General features: G+C 43.6%; 1 protein-coding gene and 1 long non-coding RNA gene across 2 annotated transcripts in view; both read right to left on the bottom strand.

Moving 5' to 3' along the window:
• The window catches only part of tmem163a (transmembrane protein 163a), a 229,535-nt gene that overhangs the window by 105,321 nt on the left and 100,256 nt on the right, over positions 1 to 23,958 (bottom strand). The gene's annotated exons all lie outside the window — the stretch shown is intronic.
• Positions 3,711 to 23,772, bottom strand: LOC117524418. Its single transcript, XR_004564768.1, has 3 exons — positions 23,760 to 23,772; positions 22,316 to 22,325; positions 3,711 to 3,831 (listed from the first exon to the last, which is right to left on the bottom strand). It is a non-coding gene; the product is annotated as an uncharacterized LOC117524418 (long non-coding RNA).

Genomic DNA, 23,958 nt, shown 5'->3' with positions numbered 1-23,958 from the left:
TAGTAAGAGTTATGCAGAACTCTCCTCAGTATAACATAAACAATATCTAATTAAATCCCTGTGGATTTGATTCCAGTGCCAATCGCATTATACAGGTTATAGCGTCCACAACAAATTCAGCTGTTCTAACATGTGCATGCTCAGCAGGCAGTCAAGGAGATAAAGATTTTGAGTAAAAGTAAAGCTTAAAAAACCAAAACATCTGGATAACTACTAATGCAGGTTCAATTTTTTTTTTTTAATCTGAGGTAAAAATAGAAGCTCTTGAAAAAGATTTGTGACCGCTTGTGGAGGCTCAGTTTCTGCACTTGTTGTCTACAGAGACAGTGAAAAAAGTATCTGATAATCAATGGCTCATTGCAGCAGTTTCCACTGCTATTTACACATGTATGTGTCCTTGACAACTCTTTACTCATTCATTTCTATAGATGTTTCCTTGATGCCTATGACAAAGTGCTGCATTTATTTATTTTAAATATATGTAGATATAAACGGAACAAAAATATAAACACAACACTTGTTTTTGCTGCCATTTTTCATGAGATGAACTCAAACATCTAAAACATTTTCTATATCCACAAAAGACCTATTTCTCTCAAATATTGTTCACAAATCTGTGTTAGTGAGCAACTGTCCTTTGCCGAAATAGTAAAGTAGTAGTAAAACATCATAAATATGCCACAGAGTTGTGTACCAGAATGTGTCAATTGACTTGATCACGGCCATGTCACTGCCAGTTTACTTCCACGCTGGTGTGAAACTCTGTGGCTGTTGGCACATTTTACCATAGAGATACATTGTGTATGTGGGAGTGGTATTTGCTCTTCAATTCCAGCTTTAAGTCATTATTTGTTTGAATTTCTTTATATTTCTGTTGTTGGATCCTTAGTGTGGCCTTCAACTTTTGCGAGGGTTTGGATAATTCCACCCGGGAGCGATATAAAAACCAAATGAGCAGCAGCAATACTGGCATCTCTGTTGTGTGGGCCGCCAGAAGAGGAGGTACTGCTGGCCCACCACCACCAGATGGCGCCCTACCTGGAGTGCGGGCTTCAGGCATGAGAGGGCACAGTCACCATGGACACAGCCGGGAGTGACAGCTGTCACTCATTATCTCACAACAGCTGTCACTCATCTGCACTTCATCTTGCCACTCCATAAAGACCGGACTTCATCTCCACCTCGCTGCCGAGATATCGTCTACCTTAGGAGGTCATTTGTTCTCAGCCATTGTTTTGTCTACCACAGACAGTGTTTGCTTGTGCTATTTTTGCAGTAGGTTTTGTGAGTGCTTGCAGCTGGAGGCTGGGTTTGGACTGACGTCTTCACTCCAAACCTTTGATAAGTACACATACTACTGCACGTGCCAGCTTTCTGAATGAGAGGTGGAGGTGGAGTTCCACCATTGTTGTTACTGGGTGTTCACACACCCACATCTGATTGTCTCTGCTCCCCGCCAGCAGTACCAGATCCGACACGCGGAGACGGTGGCCACCTGGGGTTTTCGGGACTTGGCGGCTCCAGTATTCTCCAGGTTCGGTGGCGGAGGAAATCGTGTGGTTCCGGTTCTTCTCAGGACAGACGTCCTCTATCCTCAAGCCTGCCCACACGTCACCTTTGTTAATTGACTATTGTACACATTCTGTAATCTGCTGTGTTTGGTTGTGCTTTTCACAACAGTAAAGTGTTCATATTTGACTCTTTCATTGTCCGTTCATTTACGCCCCCTGTTGTGGGTCCGTGTCACTACAGTTTCACAACAATCTCGTCCGTACCAACACAAAGCTGGACAATGGAAAAATGATCCCACACAATGGCCAGATGTTCAATGAATATCCTGATATTTATTCATACCTCGCTAGGAGGGGGGCCAGCTGCTGATTATTTCCCCCAAAGCAACAAATGATCGATGTGATGCATAATCCTCTTGGTGTTTCATGACAGATTTAATATACTTTCTCTCTTTGTTGGTACAACTCACTGCCTCGCATTGCTGAGGCTTTTTAAAAAATAAAACAGTGGTGAAAATGAAAAAAACTCGCATCAACTTACATTGTCCGCTATGGATTGTTTACACACCAGCACATTGCTAAGACCTCAGAGGCAGAGTTCCCGGATGTGTAACCAAGTCAGTAGGATAGAAACATCACCGGAGCTGTCGTTTTATAGATTCCCAGCTGATGACAAACAGAAACAGAAGCGGCTACAACTGATCAGGTAGGCCCCCTACCCTGGCCTTTTTGTTTTCATTGATGATGGTGTATAGCGGCTGTACCAACTATTTATTAAATGAATCTCGTCAATTTACATAACCATAAGTGTTTTGTTTGGACCCAGAAACAGATTTATCATGTGATGCGTTACATCAGAGCTTAACAGTCCCATTGGCATGATGACTGCAGGAATGTCCACCAAAACTGTTGCCTGTGAATAGAATACTCATTTCTCTACCATAAACCATCCCCAAAGGCATTTCAGAGAATTTGGCAGTACATCTAACTGGCCTCACAAGCATAGACTACGTGTAACCACACCAGCCCAGGTCAGCCTCACTCAGCTGCTGCACCAATCGCTTTTCAGAACCAAAGAATTTCTGCTGTCAGAAACTGTCTCAGGGAAGCTCATCTGCTTGCTCGTCATCCTCATCGAGCTCTCGACCTGACTGCAGTCCATCGTCATAACTGACTAGAGTGGGCAAATGCTTACAGTCGATGGCGTCTGGCTGCTGATCATCTTGATGCAAAGGAGATGTGTTGCACTGCGTGAGGGTAATGGTAGTCACACCAGATGCTGACTGGTTTTCTGACCCCCCAGACTGCTCCCCCATAAAGCAAAACTGCACATTTCAGAGTGGCCTTTTATTGTGGCCAGCCTAAGGCACACCTGTGCAATAATCATGCTGTCTAATCAGCATCTTGATATGCCACACCTGTGAGGTGGGATGGATTATCTCGGTGAAGGAGATGTGCTCACTAACACAGGTTTAGACAGATTTGTGAACAAAACTCATCCAGTTTTAGCCACTCCTTGTTGTTTGCAGGAGGCCACACCATTCGTCACTATACCGGTTACCTGCATGGGGGGGGATCTTGTGCTGCTTGGAAGTTCCGGGTACTGTGGGGTGGTTCCAGCCCTGGCACCTCCTCCGAATCACCAGATTCTGCAGTCAGTGCAACTGCTACTCCTGAACGTAGGGCCATCTTTGCCTGGTGGATCTTCAGGCCTCTGTGGTTTTTGCAGACCTTGCTGCAAATGCAGACTGCATTCGTAATCCATTGTCCACTTGGTTGGATCATTGCTGGTGGTTCAGTCAGCTTGGGATGCTCATGCTCCCCCCCCCACCCGGCATCGCTGGGGGTATCTTTCTTTGAAAAACTTTGTAGCTGGGTGGTTGGGTGCTCCCTCTCGGGAGCTGTAGGTTGGGGGGCTAGCCCTTCCTGCCTCAGTTGCAGTCTCTCTGAGCTGTATTCTGTCTCTCCAACTTTCACCACTCAATTTGTGGGTGTCATGCAGATTTTCCTGGAGGTCACTGGCTAAGCCAGGTGAAATAAGAGTTGAATACACCTTCCAGTGATACTTGGACACATCATCAGTGAAGAACCCAGGGTCATAGGGTGTTTGATCTTCATACACCCTCACCTGGGCCAACCAGCCGGGGGTGATCAGTCCCTAGCTTGTGTCCAAATGACACATTGTTCCACGGGTCCCTCCTTCGGAGCCTCTAGAGCAGGGCTATTCAGCTATATCTTTCCGGGGACCAAATTTGTCAGAATGTTATGACCTGTGGGCCGGACATTCTCCTAACCTGTACTATTACTCTCGGATGTACAACTGAGACAAATGCCACTATATTTCTTTTTTGCTTTTTATTTAAAAGAACATCAAAAGCCACACTTTAAGTGCAGGTTTCAACCAACATTAGAAGCCTCTGGTAAAATCACGTCACAGTCACAACAGTAACGACTGTTTTAAGTGCAAATAAAAATTAAACAAAACCATTTTCTAGCTTAAGCCCCTTTCACACCGGGGCCAACATAGAATTGCATATTGTGGGATACCATCTACACTGAGATATGCAGCTCTACGCTGAGTTTTTGCTCCCTACGTAGCAGTATGCTGAGGTCTATGCAAGGAGGATGCAAAAAAATTAAACCTGTTTAATTTTTTCTGCGTAGAGCGCTCGATGCAGAAAGTACAGTTTTTAAGCAGGTCTGCGCTAACACGGCACTACTGCATGCAAGTCTGCACAACACGGCGCTACTATACACATCCAAAAACTGAGTGTGTGCATCCAAAGTGAATCAGCTGGAGAACAGGTGTAGTGTGTGTTTGGCTGCATGATCATGCATCGCCTCTGCGTGCTCAGAACAGGTAATTGAACTCATAAACTCATAAATCCAGAAAAAAGAACAGAAACCACAGGTCTTGAAAAAAAAAGAGCACAGACACAGTACTATCTCTCGCTCACTCACACTCTCTCACTCTCTCGTTAAAATGCTGACAAGAAACAGGGTGTTTAAGTATGCTTGTGAGTAGAGAAACTTGAATCTTCGACTGCACTGGGTTGCTTGACGTGAGGACGTTTCACTTCTAATCACAGAAGCTTCCTCAGCTAAAATTCTTGTTCTGGTAGTCTGACTTCTGTCTTGACTCTTGTAGAGAAGAATAACAGAAGCCAGCAAAAGATGGAGTTTTAAACCTAACCAGACCCCTCATACCGAGAGGCAGACTACTATAGGCGAGTGACTAACAATTGCTCTATTTAGCACCTATTGTGCTCTAGTTAGCACCCTCCTAATGACTGGATAGCTGTCCCTCCTAACGATGGGACTGACACCTCTCCTGACGACTCTCCTGACAACGTGAATGACTCATTACCATGAACAAAAGACTGAAACTGCTTTGACCTGAGTACCCCATTGTGAACAGGGGACAAAGCGTGTCTCAGACCCCCTCCCTGGTTAAGGCTGGGTTTCAACTGTTTCACATACAATGCTTCTTTCGCTCCCCTCTCAAACCATTTCTTTTCTTTTCAAAATAAGTGCCACTCGCGGGATTCAAATCTGCCATTCACAAAAGCTCTGATTAACAAATGGAAACTTTACCACTGAGCTACAATCACTGTCTTATAACAAGGGTGAAAAATGCCTAAAATCAACAAGGAGATAAACGTATTTTTAAAAAAAGAGAAATTAGGCGATGTAGATGAAGAGGAAGCTTCTGTCGTTTTTAATTATGGCAAAAAACAGCATTTGACAAAACGCATTTGTTACGGCGTATTTTTGGTGATACATGACTGAAAGTGGTGTATTTGTTGCACTGCTGGCTTGTCATAGCCCTGCGGCCCGCCGCTCACAGGACATGCACGTCCTGTCAGACAGACATGACATTCAGATCACCTGCTGCATGTCCACATGATCTGACAATCCGTTTCACCTGGGACAGCCTGTTAAAGTGTGCACTGTGTGCACACTCCACCCCGTTGCAAAAGCTATATATGTTTTATGTATTTCCACGTGACAATAGCAAACACACACACGTGCGTCACAATGGACAGTTGTGAGGTCATGTCCGTAAACACAGTACGTGTGTTACTAGCCTACAAAATTGTTCCCGGACAGGGACCTCCCTACCTAGCTGACCTAATTAAACCATACATACTGGCCCGGGCTTTGCGTTCCCAAGGTGCAGGACTACTTTGTGTCCCTAGGGTGAATAAAAACTCTGCGGGTCACAGAGCTTTCTCTTATCGTGCCCCTGTTCCTTGGAATGATCTCCCTGCATCAATAAAACAGTCAGATTCTGTAGAGACTTTCAAGTCCAGACTTAAGATGCACTTATTTTCCCTTTTGTATGGCTAGCACACTGGCATAGTATGTTTCTACGCTTTTTACTCTTTCTTTTCATTTTTGTGCCACAGCCTCAACTTCATCTAAATTCTGGGTCTTTTAGTGAAGCTTAGGGCTAGTGACCGGTGAGCTCCTTAGTATTTCTTCTGTTTTTCCTGTTGCTTAATGCTGACAAATTATACTGTATTTGTTCTTTCTGATGCTTGATTTTGTTTTTTTTTTCTTTTCTCTCTGTTTGAGGTATGGCTCCATCCAAAGATGAGTGTGGTATATGTTCCGGAAACCATTCTATGCACCGGCAACATTTCCTGTATGCTCATTTTGTGAATTATTTCAGAATTTGTGTCTGTAGCATGGCCCAAGCAGAGGGTCACCCATTTGAGTCTGGTCTGCTTGAGATCTGGTTTGCTTCTTCCTCAGAGGGAGTTTTTCCTTACCACTGTTGCTCCGGGGGTTGGTAAGGTTAGACCTTACTTGTGTGAAGCACCTTGAGGCAACCTTGTTGTGATTTGGCATGATATAAAGGAAAATAAATTGAAAATTATAGCTGTGGTGTCCAGGATCAGAGCTCTCAACAGCTACTGGCAGCCTATACCTGTGCTGGCTGTGGTCTCTGTGTTTATAATGTGACACGTCATGTGCACTGAACCTTATTTTCCAGCTGTCAGTGAGTGATCAGCTGAGAGGCACCTCACGTGCACGCTTGCTAGCCGCTCCCCATCTGTACATACATGTCAGCATTCCATGAAAGTGTGCCCCCCGCATGCCGCATGTGTTGCGGGGTGGGAGGGCACGCAAAAAACACGCTTGCCACATGTACTGGGGGGAGGAGCGAGGGGGCATGCAAAGCACATGAATGCCACAATGTGTTGTGGGGGATAGCAGAAGAGTGCAACACACACGCAATTCACATGCACGGCACATGTGTTGAGGAGGGAGCTGACACTCTGCTTGGCAACTCCACAGTTGTGGGGGCACTTAGACAAATTTCACAGCCAGATCGAAAGTGGTCATGTGTTCATTATTTTTGTGCTGACAGTGCGAATGGCCACACCTTTTCTAAGTGTCCAGCGAGCGGCGTTAGATTTTTGTGTGTGTCACCTGGAATTTGGCCTACAATTTGGGCTCTCACTGGGCACTTGGTGTCTTTCAGCTGCTGATGTGTGTGAATAGTTGTAGCGACAAGTGTACAAGGTGTTGTTGGCGGCATGGCATGTAATTCCTCTTTCGTGCGCTAGTTGGCTTCAATCACGTTATGTGTGAAGGGGTCCTAACACACACAAAGCCAACCTTTTCATTTTGGGGAATTTCTCTGCACAACACACCTGGTCCAAAACTTTGCACAGCCCTGTTGCTTAAAAGCATCTTTCAGTTCACATGATGCCTGCATGTCAACAATCTCCAGCTGCATGGGCCCTTCATCAATGTCATGTAGCCTGAGCAAGTCTCCTGCATGCTACAAATCCAGTCTGTTGTCTTTAAAAAAAGCTACAATTTTTTGGAAAATTAATTCCCCTGTTGTTTGTCCTTCCAGTGGAATTAGGCCCAATAGATCTTCCTTGAAACAGTCACCATTGAAAATTGCACATACAAATAAAGTTGTGCTATATCGGAGTTGTCAGCTGACTCCTGCACAGCCAGCGACATGAATTCAGCTTTCTTCAAAACATCTGTGGCTAAAACATCCACTCGTCTCGCAGCCGCTGTATGTGACAGAGGGATTGACTTGATTGAAGACATTACCTGCTGTTTTAGCTGGTTCTCTGCTACCACCTCATCGACAGCAGCTAGAATGCATTCTTTCACTGTTTCAAAGTTAGTAAATGGCATTATCTTTTTAGCAAAGACCCACGCAATGCACAGGAATGCTGCCGTTGTCTTCTGTTGCAGAGTGCAGCTACGGGAGAAGACTGCAGTGCGCCAGTTGTAGTTCAGATTAAGTCCTTTTATTTTTATTTGACGAGCATCATAACCCCAGTGTTGCCACAGTTACTTTGATAAAGTAATCCAATTACTGATTACTGATTACTCCTTGAAAAAGTAACTTAGTTACTTTACTGATTACTCAATTGTAAAAGTAACTAAGTTAGATTACTAGTTACATTTTTAGTTACTTTCCCCAGCTGTCGACAACAACCCTCTGCCACCTCAACATGACAATAATACTTGTTTTGCCAAAACTCACTTTATAGTCACCCTTTCTTGACTTCAATGAAAATAAATACTTGTTTTATAAAAAGTAAAATAATCTTTCTTGACCTCATATTTAACTGTTGACAGCACTGTAACAGTAAAACTTGCAATTTCTAACCTACATTGTTTATAAATGTAACTATTACATTCTAACATTTTTCTAACATTTAAATTCTCTATAAACATTTTACTTGTCAAAATTATTATTATTTTAAGTTGTATTAGTAGTTGTAAAAAACAGCTTCAAAACTAGACCTTTAATCTAGGGGTGTTGTGGGGGAGGGGGCACATCCCTGCCCCACACCCCCATTCCAGCTGGATTCACCCTGCTTTGGTGTTTGAGCACAAAGAATGGATAACATTTATTTATGCAAAAAACATGACCAGATTTACAGGTAATAAAGTTTTATTGTGTTTTCACATCATGTAGTCCTCAGAAAGAGAGTTTAGGTGCATTTGAGTGGAAAATAGTGTTAGTTGTTGACGTGTCGCGGAGGATCAGCTGTTTTTAACGAGACGATACGGAGCGGCTCAGCTCAGAATTCTAAATAAAGGAGAAAAATAAAGCATAAAAATGACTTTGTAAAGCTCAGTGCAGGTGTGCTGTTTTCACCGCGCTTTAAGACGCGAGGACGAGTCGTAGCTGATGAAAAGCTCACAGCTCACTTAAAGTGGGCAGTTTAGTCGAGCCCCGACCTCCTGCCCACGGACCAAGTTTAATGCTGCTGTCGACCCACAATGCAAAAATAATAGTAACGCACAGTGACTTGGAGAAGTAACTTTAATCTGATTACTGATTTGGAAAGATTAACACGTTAGATTACTCGTTACAAAAAAAAGTGGTTAGATTAGAGTAACGCGTTAACGCGTTACCGGCATCACTGCATAACCCAGTGGATATTCATTGTCAAAAGGTGAGTGAGTCGTAATGAAGTGTCTCCACACGTTGTATTCCTTATTCACCGAGCAACAGTCATAACACAGCAGGCATATAGGATTGCCTTCAGCATTTTCTATGTGCACATATTTATCAGTACAGTCATTATTAAATCTTCTGTTTTCGCTGTCAATTTTATGTGTCTTTTCCTTTGAATGTGCCATGTTCTCTTCTCTTCTTCTTCTTCATGGGAGTTTATTGGTGGTTTGCAAAACAAGATGGTACATTACTGCCAACAACAGTTTGAGTGCCCGCAATGCCCTCACATGACATGGGTCTGCTTTTCAATGGCTTGGTGGAATCCGATGATAACTCCATATCAGGTATATCCTGTGTTCAGTATTGCTAACTATTATCTGTAGTTTACCCAAAAATATTAGTCTTATTAATGTGGACATGGCAGAAGACATCAAACACACTACACTTCTCACTCATGGTGATGGCAACATGACACTTAACTAAACTGACTAATCTGTCATGTGGCACAATTCCTTTAAACTCCAGCAGGGACAATAATAGTGGTAATTGCAGAGATGAAAATAACCCTGTGTGTGTGTGTGTGTGTGTGTGTGTGTGTGTGTGTGTGTGTGTGTGTGTGTGTGTGGAAAAAGGATAACTTAAAAACTAAAAACTACTCGAGTGATTTCCTCCAAATTTGGCCAGACCATAATCTGGATTGTAATCTGATTTGTAGTATCTTGGTTAAGGTCAAGGAAACCATGGTGCAAAAAGCACTTTTTTCCATATCTCATAATGACGTCAATCAATCAATCAATTCAATCAATTTTATTTATATAGCGCCAAATCACAACAAACAGTTGCCCCAAGGTGCTTTATATTGTAAGGCAAGGCCATACAATAATTACGTAAAAACCCCAATGGTCAGAACGACCCCCTGTGAGCAAGCACTTGGCGACAGTGGGAAGGAAAAACTCCCTTTTAACAGGAAGAAACCTCCAGCAGAACCAGGCTCAGGGAGGGGCAGTCTTCTGCTGGGACTGGTTGGGGCTGAGGGAGAGAACCAAGAAAAAGACATGCTGTGGAGGGGAGCAGAGATCAATCACTAATGATTAAATGCAGAGTGGTGCATACAGAGCAAAAAGAGAAAGAAACACTCAGTGCATCATGGGAACCCCCCAGCAGTCTAAATCTATAGCAGCATAACTAAGGGATGGTTCAGGGTCACCTGATCCAGCCCTAACTATAAGCTTTAGCAAAAAGGAAAGTTTTAAGCCTAATCTTAAAAGTAGAGAGGGTGTCTGTCTCCCTGATCCGAATTGGGAGCTGGTTCCACAGGAGAGGAGCCTGAAAGCTGAAGGCTCTGCCTCCCATTCTACTCTTACAAACCCTAGGTGTTATGTGTCGGACGCAGCTCGGAGAACCGACCAGCGTTTGAAGGACCCAGTATGAAATAAGCAGAGCACGGTACAAAGGCTAACTGAATTTAATACATAACAGTGATACATAAAAAACAAAGTGCGGTCTGGCGTGGTGCGCTCCCAGCAGCGCTAACGGTCCGGAGCCAGAAGCTGTTCGGACCCAAGGACCCCGCCGACACCCCCCAGGTGGCCGCAACAAACCGAGTCTGTGAAAGAAGGAACCATTATGTGAGTCCACACTCTACACACAGAGACAACACTTAAAGGTGTACAAACAGCAAACACTTCCTGGCTTGATTACTAATCAGCTTCCCAACCTGCAGGCATGGAACATCCAGTTCACAAAACTCCACTGCAGTGGAAGCCGATACATGACTAACGTACAGCTCAATATAATAAGGTGTGAGGGACACCACATTTACTGACTGTATAAATGTTAGTCACAAAATCTAACGTACCTCAGGAAGTGTGCTGACGAGCGTGAGACCTCACCCCCTCCTCTTTCACAGACCGTGCATCAAACCTGGACATTCTCTGCATCCACTGATGATGAGATGGCTCCCGAGACGACGATCTCACCCGTCTGGTCACAAGGTCGAGTCTCTGGCAAATACACACTGTGCACTCCACACTCTTAAATGCCACCATGTTCCAATCCATGCAGATGCACCACAGCTGTGAGTCCTGATGAGCCGCAGGTGATCAGCCTCAGGTGATCAGGGTGAGGTCCTGATAAACTCAGCAACACAGCCACTCAGTTCCAAATGCAAGCCACCTGGAAGGAAAAACAAAAGACAGAAACAAAAAGGCAGCCAGGCCCCCCAGCCATACAACACTAGGAACTACAAGTAAGCCTGCAGTCTGAGAGCGAAGCGCTCTATTGGGGTGATATGGTACTATGAGGTCCCTAAGATAAGATGGGACCTGATTATTCAAAACCTTATAAGTAAGAAGAAGAATTTTAAATTCTATTCTAGAATTAACAGGAAGCCAATGAAGAGAGGCCAATATGGGTGAGCTATGCTCTCTCCTTCTAGTCCCCGTCAGTACTCTAGCTGCAGCATTTTGAATTAACTGAAGGCTTTTCAGGGAACTTTTAGGACAACCTGATAATAATGAATTACAATAGTCCAGCCTAGAAGAAATAAATGCATGAATTAGTTTTTCAGCATCACTCTGAGACAAGACCTTTCTAATTTTAGAGATATTGCTTAAATGCAAAAAAGCAGTCTTACATATTTGTTTAATATGCACTTTGAATGACATATCCTGATCAAAATGACTCCAAGATTTCTCACAGTATTACTAGAGGTCAGGGTAATGCCATCCAGAGTAAGGATCTGGTTAGACACCATGTTTCTAAGATTTGTGGGGCCAAGTACAATAACTTCAGTTTTATCTGAGTTTAAAAGCAGGAAATTAGAGGTCATCCATGTCCTTATGTCTGTAAGACAATCCTGCAGTTTAGCTAATTGGTGTGTGTCCTCTGGCTTCATCGATAGATAAAGCTGGGTATCATCTGCGTAACAATGAAAATTTAAGCAATGCCGTCTAATAATACTGCCTAAGGGAAGCATGTATAAAGTGAATAAAATTGGTCCTAGCACAGAACCTTGTGGAACTCCATAATTAACCTTAGTCTGTGAAGAAGATTCCCCATTTACATGAACAAATTGTAATCTATTAGATAAATATGATTCAAACCACCGCAGCGCAGTGCCTTTAATACCTATGGCATGCTCTAATCTCTGTAATAAAATTTTATGGTCAACAGTATCAAAAGCAGCACTGAGGTCTAACAGAACAAGCACAGAGATGAGTCCACTGTCTGAGGCCATAAGAAGATCATTTGTAACCTTCACTAATGCTGTTTCTGTACTATGATGAATTCTAAAACCTGACTGAAACTCTTCAAATAGACCATTCCTCTGCAGATGATCAGTTAGCTGTTTTACAACTACCCTTTCAAGAATTTTTGAGAGAAAATGAAGGTTGGAGATTGGCCTATAATTAGCTAAGATAGCTGGGTCAAGTGATGGCTTTTTAAGTAATGGTTTAATTACTGCCACCTTAAAAGCCTGTGGTACATAGCCAACTAACAAAGATAGATTGATCATATTTAAGATCGAAGCATTAATGAATGGTAGGGCTTCCTTGAGCAGCCTGGTAGGAATGGGGTCTAATAAACATGTTGATGGTTTGGAGGAAGTAACTAATGAAAATAACTCAGACAGAACAATCTGAGAGAAAGAGTCTAACCAAATATCGGCATCACTGAAAGCAGCCAAAGATAACGATACGTCTTTGGGATGGTTATGAGTAATTTTTTCTCTAATAGTTAAAATTTTATTAGCAAAGAAAGTCATGAAGTCATTACTAGTTAAAGTTAAAGGAATACTCGGCTCAATAGAGCTCTGACTGTTTGTCAGCCTGGCTACAGTGCTGAAAAGTGCACTGTAGCCACGTCACACAGAAGCCACATGATGAAGTCATGTACATAGTCAAAATCACCATTGCAGACACATGTATATTTACGTGTACATGTACATTGATGTGTGTGGAGCACACAGGGTGTGCATCAGCCATCTGATGCCTTTTATAAATAGTCATTATAAAGGGATCACTTATATAGTTTACACAAAAAATTCAACTATTTGATGTTATTTTTGTCTTACTATTGTTTATCTTGTGTCTGAGTATGCGAACAACAGCATACAGATAGGGAACTATTTTATTTGTGAAAATGTCTGTGCGGGTCAAACCACACTGTAGGTGTCCTGTGCATGTCTGACCACACAGTTAAATAATGAGTTTGTGGAAACGCTTGTGCACAATCTAACTGAGACAGACATCTTAAACTGCACAATAATACACGGGTAAACACAAACAGCTCTGACAAGTGACTGCTCTTACAGGGAGGCATAAAGATCCTTGCAGCACCCAAACACCAATTACTGTGATGTTTTGTGTTGCACGTGTCAAATTCGCAAGACCTGAGAAAAGCTATTAGACATTAAAAAAATTGAAATTCATCTCAGCTTTCATTTAAATGTCTTTCTTTGTGATGTAAGATAAGGAGCCAGGGAGAGGTCACTGAAAGTGACATTTTTTCCTGGCCATGATAATTTGTGCACACGTTTTCTTTTAATTGAGTCCTTGAATTAATAAAACATGCTCTCAATTTAATAAACATGTGCATGTTTTCCTAGCTGTGACAATTCGTGCACACGTTTTCCTTTAATTGGGCCCTCAAATTAATAAAACATGTGGACGTTTTCCTTTAATTGAGCTCTCAAATTAATAAAACGAGCGCACGTTTTCCTTTAATTGGACCCTCGAATTAATAAAATGAATGCACCTTTTCCTTTCGTTCAAAATGAACTCCATAAGATGATCTAAACTGTCATACTCTTGACGGGGAGATGCTTTGCCCTCAGCATCCTTTTCAATGTGCTTAAACTCCAGATGATGCCATGCTGGGTAGCTAGAGTTCTCAATATGTCCTTGTGCGCCATACCCAAACCATGATGATATACGCTGACCAGAACCATTTCTAATGGAGAAATGTAGTACACTGTCCTGGTTTGTTGACTAATAGCCACGATTTATGTGTCAAGACAATACTGAGTGCACGTTTTACAAATTGTGGCCACGTTTAAGTAGTTTGTGCCCTTGTTATACTCAAACAATGCTTAAAACATGCACACAATATTATAAAACGTGTGCACATTCTCTCCACATGCAAAACATTTTGCAATGACACTTCCAGGGCAAGACAAATTCCTGGCCTTTACAAAAGGCAGGCACTGTGAAAAATGCAGCAGATAGATAGATAGATAGATAGATAGATAGATAGATAGATAGATAGATAGATAGATAGATAGATAGATAGATAGATAGATAGATAGATAGATAGATAGATAGATAGATAGATAGATAGATAGATAGATAGATAGATAGATAGATAGATAGATAGATAGATAGATAGATAGATAGATAGATAGACATAAGTAGAGATTGATAGAGACTGATATAGATGGAGATAGATAGAGATAGAGAGGAGCTCGGAGTGGAGCCGCTGCTCCTCCACGTCGAAAGGAGTCAGTTGAGGTGGCTCGGGCATCTTTTCCGGATGCCCCCTGGACGCCTCGCTGGAGAGGTGTTCCGGGCACGTCCCACTGGGAGGAGGCCCCGGGGAAGACCCAGGACACGCTGGAGGGACTACATCTCTCGGCTGCCTTGGGAATGCCTTGGGGTTCCCCCGGAGGAGCTGGAGGAGGTGTGTGTGGATCGGGAGGTCTGGGCGGCTTTGCTTGAGCTGCTGCCCCCGCGACCCGACTCCGGATAAACCGGAAGAAAATGGATGGATGGATAGATAGATAGATAGATAGATAGATAGATAGATAGATAGATAGATAGATAGATAGATAGATAGATAGAACTGCTGAATCATATGAATCAATTGTGTGATGCTGGCTCACAGATCTGGCAACTTGCTTCCGACAGATGTACATGGTTGTATACATTCCTTTTATTACTTGTAGGAGGCTTTTTTTACTGTTCCTACAAGTCTAATACTTGTGCTACTTTTTCAGTGTAACTGCTGTGAAGTTTAACTGATTTATTTACGTCTGTGTGAATCCTGTGTGAGCCTTAGGAGTGGTTAGCTTATCCATTATTGGTTAGCTTGTGCCTGATTGGCTATACTCTTGAATTTCTTATTGCACAAAGTACACTACCTACTTTACACCTTCCGTAAATCCTCCGTGATGTTGGAAAATAGGGTGGCTCTCTTAGAGAGCCATGTTCGTAAGTTAGAGCAGCTTCTTAGCTCAGGGGAGTTAGATGTTTCGGGCACTCCAGATGAGGTTAGTGTTGGGCCAGCTAGCAAGCCCATTAGCATCAGCCTAGAAATGCCGGCTGTGAAGGACGGCTTTCGGACTGTGGCTAGGCAGAGGAAGCCGCGTAGGACTTGGTGCCCGCTTGTGGACTCCGATCACATGCGCCACTATGAGCTGTGAATCGGGTCTCCCCCTTGGAATTGCCTGATGTGAATTCTCTGAGCCCACAAGTGACTTCCACTCCTGTCTCCAACACCAGACTTTAATGATAGAGGATTCTACGGCACCAACGTTATCAGGATGAAGCACTCAGAGGTCACAAAAATGGACATAGAGAGGACTTCTGACCTTGCCAGAAAGATGTGTCGGCATCGATTAATAGTCTCTGGTCACCTCCCCTCCCGGGGTACTGATGAGGCATTTAGCAGGCTGGCATCATTAAATAGGTGGCTGGCACAATTTTGTAGACAGCAAGGCTTTGGCTTTATTGATAACTGGCCTTCATTCTGGGGCCTCTGTGGCTTGCTGATGCCGGACAGCCTTCACCCTACTGAGGAAGATGCTGCCATCTTGTCTGCGAACATAGATAGAGCTCTACAGGGAGGGTAACATTAGGAATTTAGAGCAGGCCACAGAGCAGATGATTAGAGACCCTGCAAAGCTTATGACAAATGTGGATTTGGAATCCATTAGCTTAGTGGGGAAACTAGTACAGAAAATCCACTATGGCGACAGTGCAGTTTATCTGCCAGGCAGGGAAATTCAACAAGTTGAGACTGTGGCCTGCTTCAGTAGACGTGTCCATAAAAATCATAGAGGGATATGCTTTGTAAATTTAATACCCATTACTACATTGGATGATGTTGAAATTGAGGATGGCCCAGTGGTTGTTCCAGCAATAGCAAAGGTTTCGTGTCTGCTACCTACAACGCGCGTGGAATGTCTCAAACCTAAACTTTTCTTATAGGCATCTTATATATGCTACTCTGGAACCACCCCTAAATCCAAACAGTTGTCTGTCAACTGTCAACCCCACTGAGGTCCTTAGTCTGGGTCTCATTAGCATAAGATCACTGTCCTCAAAATCATTGTTGATTAAATGATCTAATTATTGATCATCACATAGATATGATATGAAGATATCGACTTCATGACTTTCTTTGCTAACAAAATTTTAACTATTAGAGAAAAAATTACTCATAACCATCCCAAAGACGTATCGTTATCTTTGGCTGCTTTCAGTGATGCCGGTATTTGGTTAGACTCTTTCTCTCCGATTGTTCTGAGTTATTTTCATTAGTTACTTCATCCAAACCATCAACATGTGTTGTGTGGGCCGCTGAAGAGGAGGTACTGCTGGCCCACCACCACCAGAGGGCGCCCTGCCTGGAGTGCGGGCTCCAGGCACCAGAGGGCGCTGCCGCCTTATGGGAGTAGCCTGGGTGACAGCTGTCACCCATCACCAGACACAGCTGTTCCACTCAGCACAGAGGTATATCAGGAGGACGGCGTCTCCACCTCAGTGCCGAGATATCGCCTTACGTTAGAGGTAACGATTCTCTGCTACATTATATTGTCTCTCTGAGTTTTGCAGAACAGCTGACTACTAAAAGATAAGTACTCACCTTTCTGCAGTATTGACGTGAGGTGGAGTCAGCTTCTTCCCTCTCTGTGTACTGGGTGCAGCCGCATCCACACCTGTGTGTTTGTTCTCTTGCCAGCAGTACCGGATCCGACGAGCGGAGGCAGTGGCCACCTGGGAATTTGGGACTTGGCGGTTCCAGTATTTCCAGGGTTCGGTGGCAGGGGAAATCTGGGTGGTTCCGGCTCGACTTGGACGGACGTCTCCTACCTTCGAGCCTGCCCACACGACACCAGTGGAATTCGGTGTAAACCCAAATTGTCAATTGTTGCATTGGTTGTGCACTTTCACGACAGTAAAACTTGTTATTTACTTTCTCCATTGTCCGTTCATTGCGCCCCCTGTTGTGGGTCCGTGTTCCAACACTTTCACAACAACATGTTTATTAGACCCCATTCCTACCAGGCTGCTCAAGGAAGCCCTACCATTATTTAATGCTTCGATCTTAAATATGATCAATCTATCTTTGTTAGTTGGCTATGTACCACAGGCTTTTAAGGTGGCAGTAATTAAACCATTACTTAAAAAGCCATCACTTGACCCAGCTATCTTAGCTAATTATAGGCCAATCTCCAACCTTCCTTTTCTCTCAAAAATTCTTGAAAGGGTAGTTGTAAAACAGCTAACTGATCATCTGCAGAGGAATGGTCTATTTGAAGAGTTTCAGTCAGGTTTTAGAATTCATCATAGTACAGAAACAGCATTAGTGAAGGTTACAAATGATCTTCTTATGGCCTCGGACAGTGGACTCATCTCTGTGCTTGTTCTGTTAGACCTCAGTGCTGCTTTTGATACTGTTGACCATAAAATTTTATTACAGAGATTAGAGCATGCCATAGGTATTAAAGGCACTGCGCTGCGGTGGTTTGAATCATATTTGTCTAATAGATTACAATTTGTTCATGTAAATGGGGAATCTTCTTCACAGACTAAAGTTAATTATGGAGTTCCACAAGGTTCTGTGCTAGGACCAATTTTATTCACTTTATACATGCTTCCCTTAGGCAGTATTATTAGACGGTATTGCTTAAATTTTCATTGTTACGCAGATGATACCCAGCTTTATCTATCCATGAAGCCAGAGGACACACACCAATTAGCTAAACTGCAGGATTGTCTTACAGACATAAAGACATGGATGACCTCTAATTTCCTGCTTTTAAACTCAGATAAAACTGAAGTTATTGTACTTGGCCCCACAAATCTTAGAAACATGGTGTCTAACCAGATCCTTACTGTGGATGGCATTACCCTGACCTCTAGTAATACTGTGAGAAATCTTGGAGTCATTTTTGATCAGGATATGTCATTCAAAGCGCATATTAAACAAATATGTAGGACTGTTTTTTTGCATTTACGTAATATCTCTAAAATCAGAAAGGTCTTGTCTCAGAGTGATGCTGAAAAACTAATTCATGCATTTATTTCCTCTCGGCTGGACTATTGTAATTCATTATTATCAGGTTGTCCTAAAAGTTCCCTAAAAAGCTTCAGTTAATTCAAAATGCTGCAGCTAGAGTACTGTCGGGGACTAGAAGGAGAGAGCATATCTCACCCATATTGGCCTCTCTTCATTGGCTTCCTGTTAATTCTAGAATAGAATTTAAAATTCTTCTTCTTACTTATAAGGTTTTGAATAATCAGGTCCCATCTTATCTTAGGGACCTCGTAGTACCATATTACCCCAATAGAGCGCTTCGCTCTCAGACTGCAGGCTTACTTGTAGTTCCTAGGGTTTGTAAGAGTAGAATGGGAGGCAGAGCCTTCAGCTTTCAGGCTCCTCTCCTGTGGAACCAGCTCCCAATTCAGATCAGGGAGACAGACACCCTCTCTACTTTTAAGATTAGGCTTAAAACTTTCCTTTTTGCTAAAGCTTATAGTTAGGGCTGGATCAGGTGACCCTGAACCATCCCTTAGTTATGCTGCTATAGACGTAGACTGCTGGGGGGTTCCCATGATGCACTGTTTCTTTCTCTTTTTGCTCTGTATGCACCACTCTGCATTTAATCATTAGTGATCGATCTCTGCTCCCCTCCACAGCATGTCTTTTTCCTGGTTCTCTCCCTCAGCCCCAACCAGTCCCAGCAGAAGACTGCCCCTCCCTGAGCCTGGTTCTGCTGGAGGTTTCTTCCTGTTAAAAGGGAGTTTTTCCTTCCCACTGTAGCCAAGTGCTTGCTCACAGGGGGTCGTTTTGACCGTTGGGGTTTTACATAATTATTGTATGGCCTTGCCTTACAATATAAAGCGCCTTGGGGCAACTGTTTGTTGTGATTTGGCGCTATATAAAAAAATTGATTGAATTGATTGATTGAATATGATTGGGTTATGTGAAACCTGGCTTAAATCTACAGTTGTCCTCCCCTTAAAAGAGGCCTGCCCACCAGCATATACATTTAGTCACATGCCTTGTGATGCAAAGCAAGGCGGGGATGTTGCTCTTATTTATCAATCTAGGTTTAGCGTATTAGCTGTTGGGGGTCACAAATTATAACTCGTTTGAGCATCTGATTCTCCACTCTGCTCAGGATATTATGCATTGCCAAGGTCAGAAGAATATAAATCAGCTGTATTACTTTGTCACTGTATATAGGCCTCCTGGCCCATATTCTGAATTCTTAGATGAATTTGCTGCGTGCATCTCTAACTTGTCAACTAGTGCAGATAACATTCTGATCATTGATGACTTTAACGTTCATATAAATAAGGCTTCTGATCTCCTCTGCAATTCATTTATGGAAATTGTGGATGCATTAGGATTTTGCCAAAGCATTTGGGACTCGACGCACATTAGTGGAAATACCCTAGATCTGGTTCTCGCACATGGTATTGCTGTCACAAATATTGCCATCATGCCTATTAAATCAGTGGTCTCTGATCACTCACTTATTAAGGTTACAGTTTCGCTGCTGTGCTTAGTGGAACAATAACCTTATATATCACATATATCAAAGCTAGACTGCCTGATGTCTTAGCATCACATTTGGCAAATACCCAATCAGGAGACAGACTTGTGGATAATTTAAACTCAGTGCTCAAAACTACACTCGACATGATTGTGCCACCTGTGTTCAAACCGCACTCCCCCAAATCACAGTCACCTTGGTTCAATGATTACCTGCGTGACCTCAAGCATAAGGCAAGAGGTCTAGAATGGAAATAGCATCGTTCAAAATGAGAAGTGTTCCACCTTACGTGGCATGATGCTATCTTAGACTATAAGCATGCATTATTGGCTACAAAGCAGACCTATTACACTGATTTGATCAACAAAAACAAGCATAACTCAAAGTTCTTGTTCGACATAGTGGCAACACTTATTCATGGACAACCACCTGTAGTTCACTCTCTTTTACAGCACAAGATTTCATGGATTACCTTGAGAAAAAAATAGAAGACATTAGGTTAAACATATCCCAGCATGCCTTAACCCAGCCACTACACCCTGCTATTGAGGTGGGGGCCATTACTGAGGTATTACCTAGTATTACCTAGGCAATACCTAGAATTTGAGTATCTATCTATCTATCTATCTATCTATCTATCTATCTATCTATCTATCTATCTATCTATCTATCTATCTATCTATCTATCTATCTATCTATCTATCTATCTATCTATCTATCTATCTATCTATCTATCTATCTATCTATCTATCTATCTATCTATCTATCTATCTATCTATCTATCTATCTATCTATCTATCTATCTATCTATGTCTATCTTTATCTCTATGTACTAGTGTTCAGAATAATAGTAGTGCTATGTGACTAAAAAGATTAATCCATGTTTTGAGTATATTTCTTATTGTTACATGGGAAACAAGGTACCAGTAGATTCTCACAAATCCAACAAGACCAAGCATTCATGATATGCACACTCTTAAGGCTATGAAATTGGGCTATTAGTAAAAAAAAAAAGTAGAAAAGCGGGTGTTCACAGTAATAGCAGCATCTGCTGTTGACGCTACAAACTCAAAACTATTATGTTCTGCTTTTTTAGCAATCCTGTGAATCACTAAACTAGTATTTAGTTGTATAACCACAGTTTTTCATGATTTCTTCACATCTGCAAGACATGGAGTCAACCAACTTGTGGCACCTTTAAGCTGTTATTCCACTCAAAGATTCTTTAACAACATTCCACAATTCATTCACATTTCTTGGTTTTGCTTCAGAAACAGCTTTTTTGTTGTCACCCCACAAGTTCTCAATTGGATTTAGGTCCGGGGATTGGGCAGGCCATTCCAAAACATTAATTTTGTTGGTTTGGAACCAAGATTTTTCCTGTTTACTCGTGTGCTTGGGGTCATTGTCTTGTTGAAGCACCCATTTCAAGGGCATGTCCTCTTCAAGTATTTTGACATATCCAAACTGATCCATGATACCTGGTATGCGATGTACAGGCCCAAAACCATACTAGGAGAAACATGCCCATATCATGATGCTTGCACCACCATGCTTCACTGTCTTCACTATGAACTGTGGCTTGAATTCAGAGTTTGGGGGTCGTCTCACAAACTGTCTGTGTCCCTTGGACCCAAAAACAACAGTTTTACTCTCATCAGTACACAAAATATTCCTCCATTTCTCTTTAGGCCAGTTGATGTGTTCTTTGGCAAATTGTAACCTCTTCTGCACATGTCTTTTATTTAATAAAGGGACTTTGCGGGGGATTCTTGCAAATAAATTAGCTTCACACAGGTGTCTTTTAACTGTCACAGCACTTACAGGTAACTCCAGACTGTCTTTGATCATCCTGGAGCTGATCTATGGGTGAGCTGTTGCCATTCTGGTTATTCTTCTATCCATTTTGATGGTTGTTTTCCGTTTTCTTCCACGCTTCTCTGTTTTTTTTTTTTTTTTTTGTCCATTTTAAAGCATTGGAGATCATTGTAGATGAACAGACTATAATTTTTTGCACCTGCGTATAAGTTTTCCCCTCTCCAATCAACTTTTTAATCAAACTACGCTGTTCTTCTGAACAATGTCTTGAACGTCCCATTTTCCTCTGGCTTTCAAAGAGAAAAGCATGTTCAACAGGTGCTGGCTGTTGTGTGGGCCGCCAGAAGAGGAGGTACAGCTGGCCCACCACCAGAGGGCGCCCTGCCTGAAGTGCGGGCTTCAGGCACGAGAGGGCGCTGCCGCCACGGACACAGCCGGGGGTGACAGCTGTCACTCATTATCTCTTGACAGCTGTCACCCATCTACACTACATCATCTCACTCCATAAAGACCGGACGTCATCTCCACCTCGTTGCCGAGATATCATCTACCTGTGAAGGTAATATTCTCTGCTGTATCTGAACTTAACACTGACTTTATAGTCTGAACTTCGTTGCAGCCGTTTTCCTGTGGGTGTTGCCTTATCTGTGGGATTGGCGTTTTGGTGTGATCAGCGACGGCTTCGCTTCACACCCCAACCAGATAAGTGGTTAACAGGACCTGCACAAGTGTGTGATTAGAGGTGGAGGTGACTTTCCACCTTCTGACTGCTATCAGATTCTGAGATTGTCTGTATATTTGTTGTGCACATTCACAACATTAAATTGTTACCTTTTGGCTCATCTATTGACCGTTCATTTGCGCCCCCTGTTGTGGGTCCGTGTCACTACACTTTCCCCAACAGGATATCTCGGCCAACGTCATGGATCCCGAGGGGCGTCAACCATCTGTTGGACAGCCAATGGAAGAGCAGGGTGCGCAGGCGTCGGCTGGAGGCGTGATTGGTGAGTTGCAGCACATCCTCACCGCCTTTACCGCTGAGATGGACCTGATAACCGAGCAAAACGTCATCCTTAATCGCAGGATGGAGGCTCTCACCGCGCAGGTGGAAGTGCGCGTTCAGGGCGCTGCTGCAGCTCCTCCTCCTGCCGACCCGGTGCCGAATACAGACATTCCACTGGTCGTTCAACGACCCCCCCACCATCCCCTGAAGCATACATAAGCCCCCCAGAGCCGTACGTAGGTTGTGTGGAGACGTGCACGGACTTTCTTATGCAGTGTTCGCTCATCTTTGCACAACGTCCCGTGATGTACGCGTCCGACGCCGGCAAGGTGGCTTACGTGATTAATTTGCTTCGAGGCGAGGCACGCGCTTGGGTTACAGTGCTTTGGGAACAGAGTTCACGGCTCCTCGCCTCTTATACTGGGTTTGTGAGGGAGCTCAGAACTGTTTTTGATCACCCTAACAGAGGCGAAACCGCGTCTACCGTGCTGCTGTCAATGAGACAGGGGCGCCGCAGCGCAGCCGAATATGCAGTCGACTTCCGCATCACGGCTGCAAGATCCGGCTGGAATATGACTGCGCTTCGCGCCGCCTTCATAGACGGACTGTCGTCAGTCCTGAAGGAGCACCTGGTGACTAAGGAGGAACCGCGGGATTTGGCTGAGCTTATCGATTTGGTTATACGATTGGACAATTGGTTAGAAGAATGCCGACGGGAGCGAGGCGAAGGGCGTGGTCAGGCACAAGCCGTCCCTCTTCCTCCCGGGTCCGAAAGAGAGCCGTCTTCCCCACGCTCCACAGCCACAGCGCTCCGTGTGGCTACAGCTCCCCCTGCTGACGGTGCTAGGGACACGAGCAGGGCCACATTCAGACAGAGGAGGCTGGTCCGCGGGGAGTGTTTTGTCTGCAGCTCGAGTGAGCATCAGCAGAGAGACTGCCTCAAACGGTCAAAAAACAAAAACGCCCGCTCTTAGAAACTGGGCTGAGGGGGGGTCAAAACATTCACGTGGGTCATACACATCTGTCAACACGACTCCCAGTTAAAATCCTGAGCGGGGATTTAACCCTTCAAGCCCCAGCACTGGTGGACACGGGGTCAGAAGGGAATCTGCTGGATAGCAGATGGGCAAGGGAGGTAGGGCTCCCTCTGGTGGCGCTTTCTTCGCCAGTGAAGGTGTGAGCAGTAGATGGCACTCTTCTCCCTTTTATCACACACAAGACACTACCTGTAACCCTGGTAGTGTCTGGGAATCACCGGGAGGAGATTGAGTTTTTTGTAACTCCTTCTACCTCCCGCATGATTTTGGGCTTCCCATGGATGATTAAACACAATCCCCGGATTGATTGGCCGTCTGGGGTTGTGACTCAGTGGAGCAAAACCTGCCACCGGAAG

Source organism: Thalassophryne amazonica, chromosome 14 (assembly GCF_902500255.1).
Source record: "Thalassophryne amazonica chromosome 14, fThaAma1.1, whole genome shotgun sequence".
In the NCBI taxonomy this organism is placed as follows: Eukaryota; Metazoa; Chordata; class Actinopteri; order Batrachoidiformes; family Batrachoididae; genus Thalassophryne; species Thalassophryne amazonica.
This window is presented reverse-complemented; position numbering and strand designations above follow the sequence as displayed.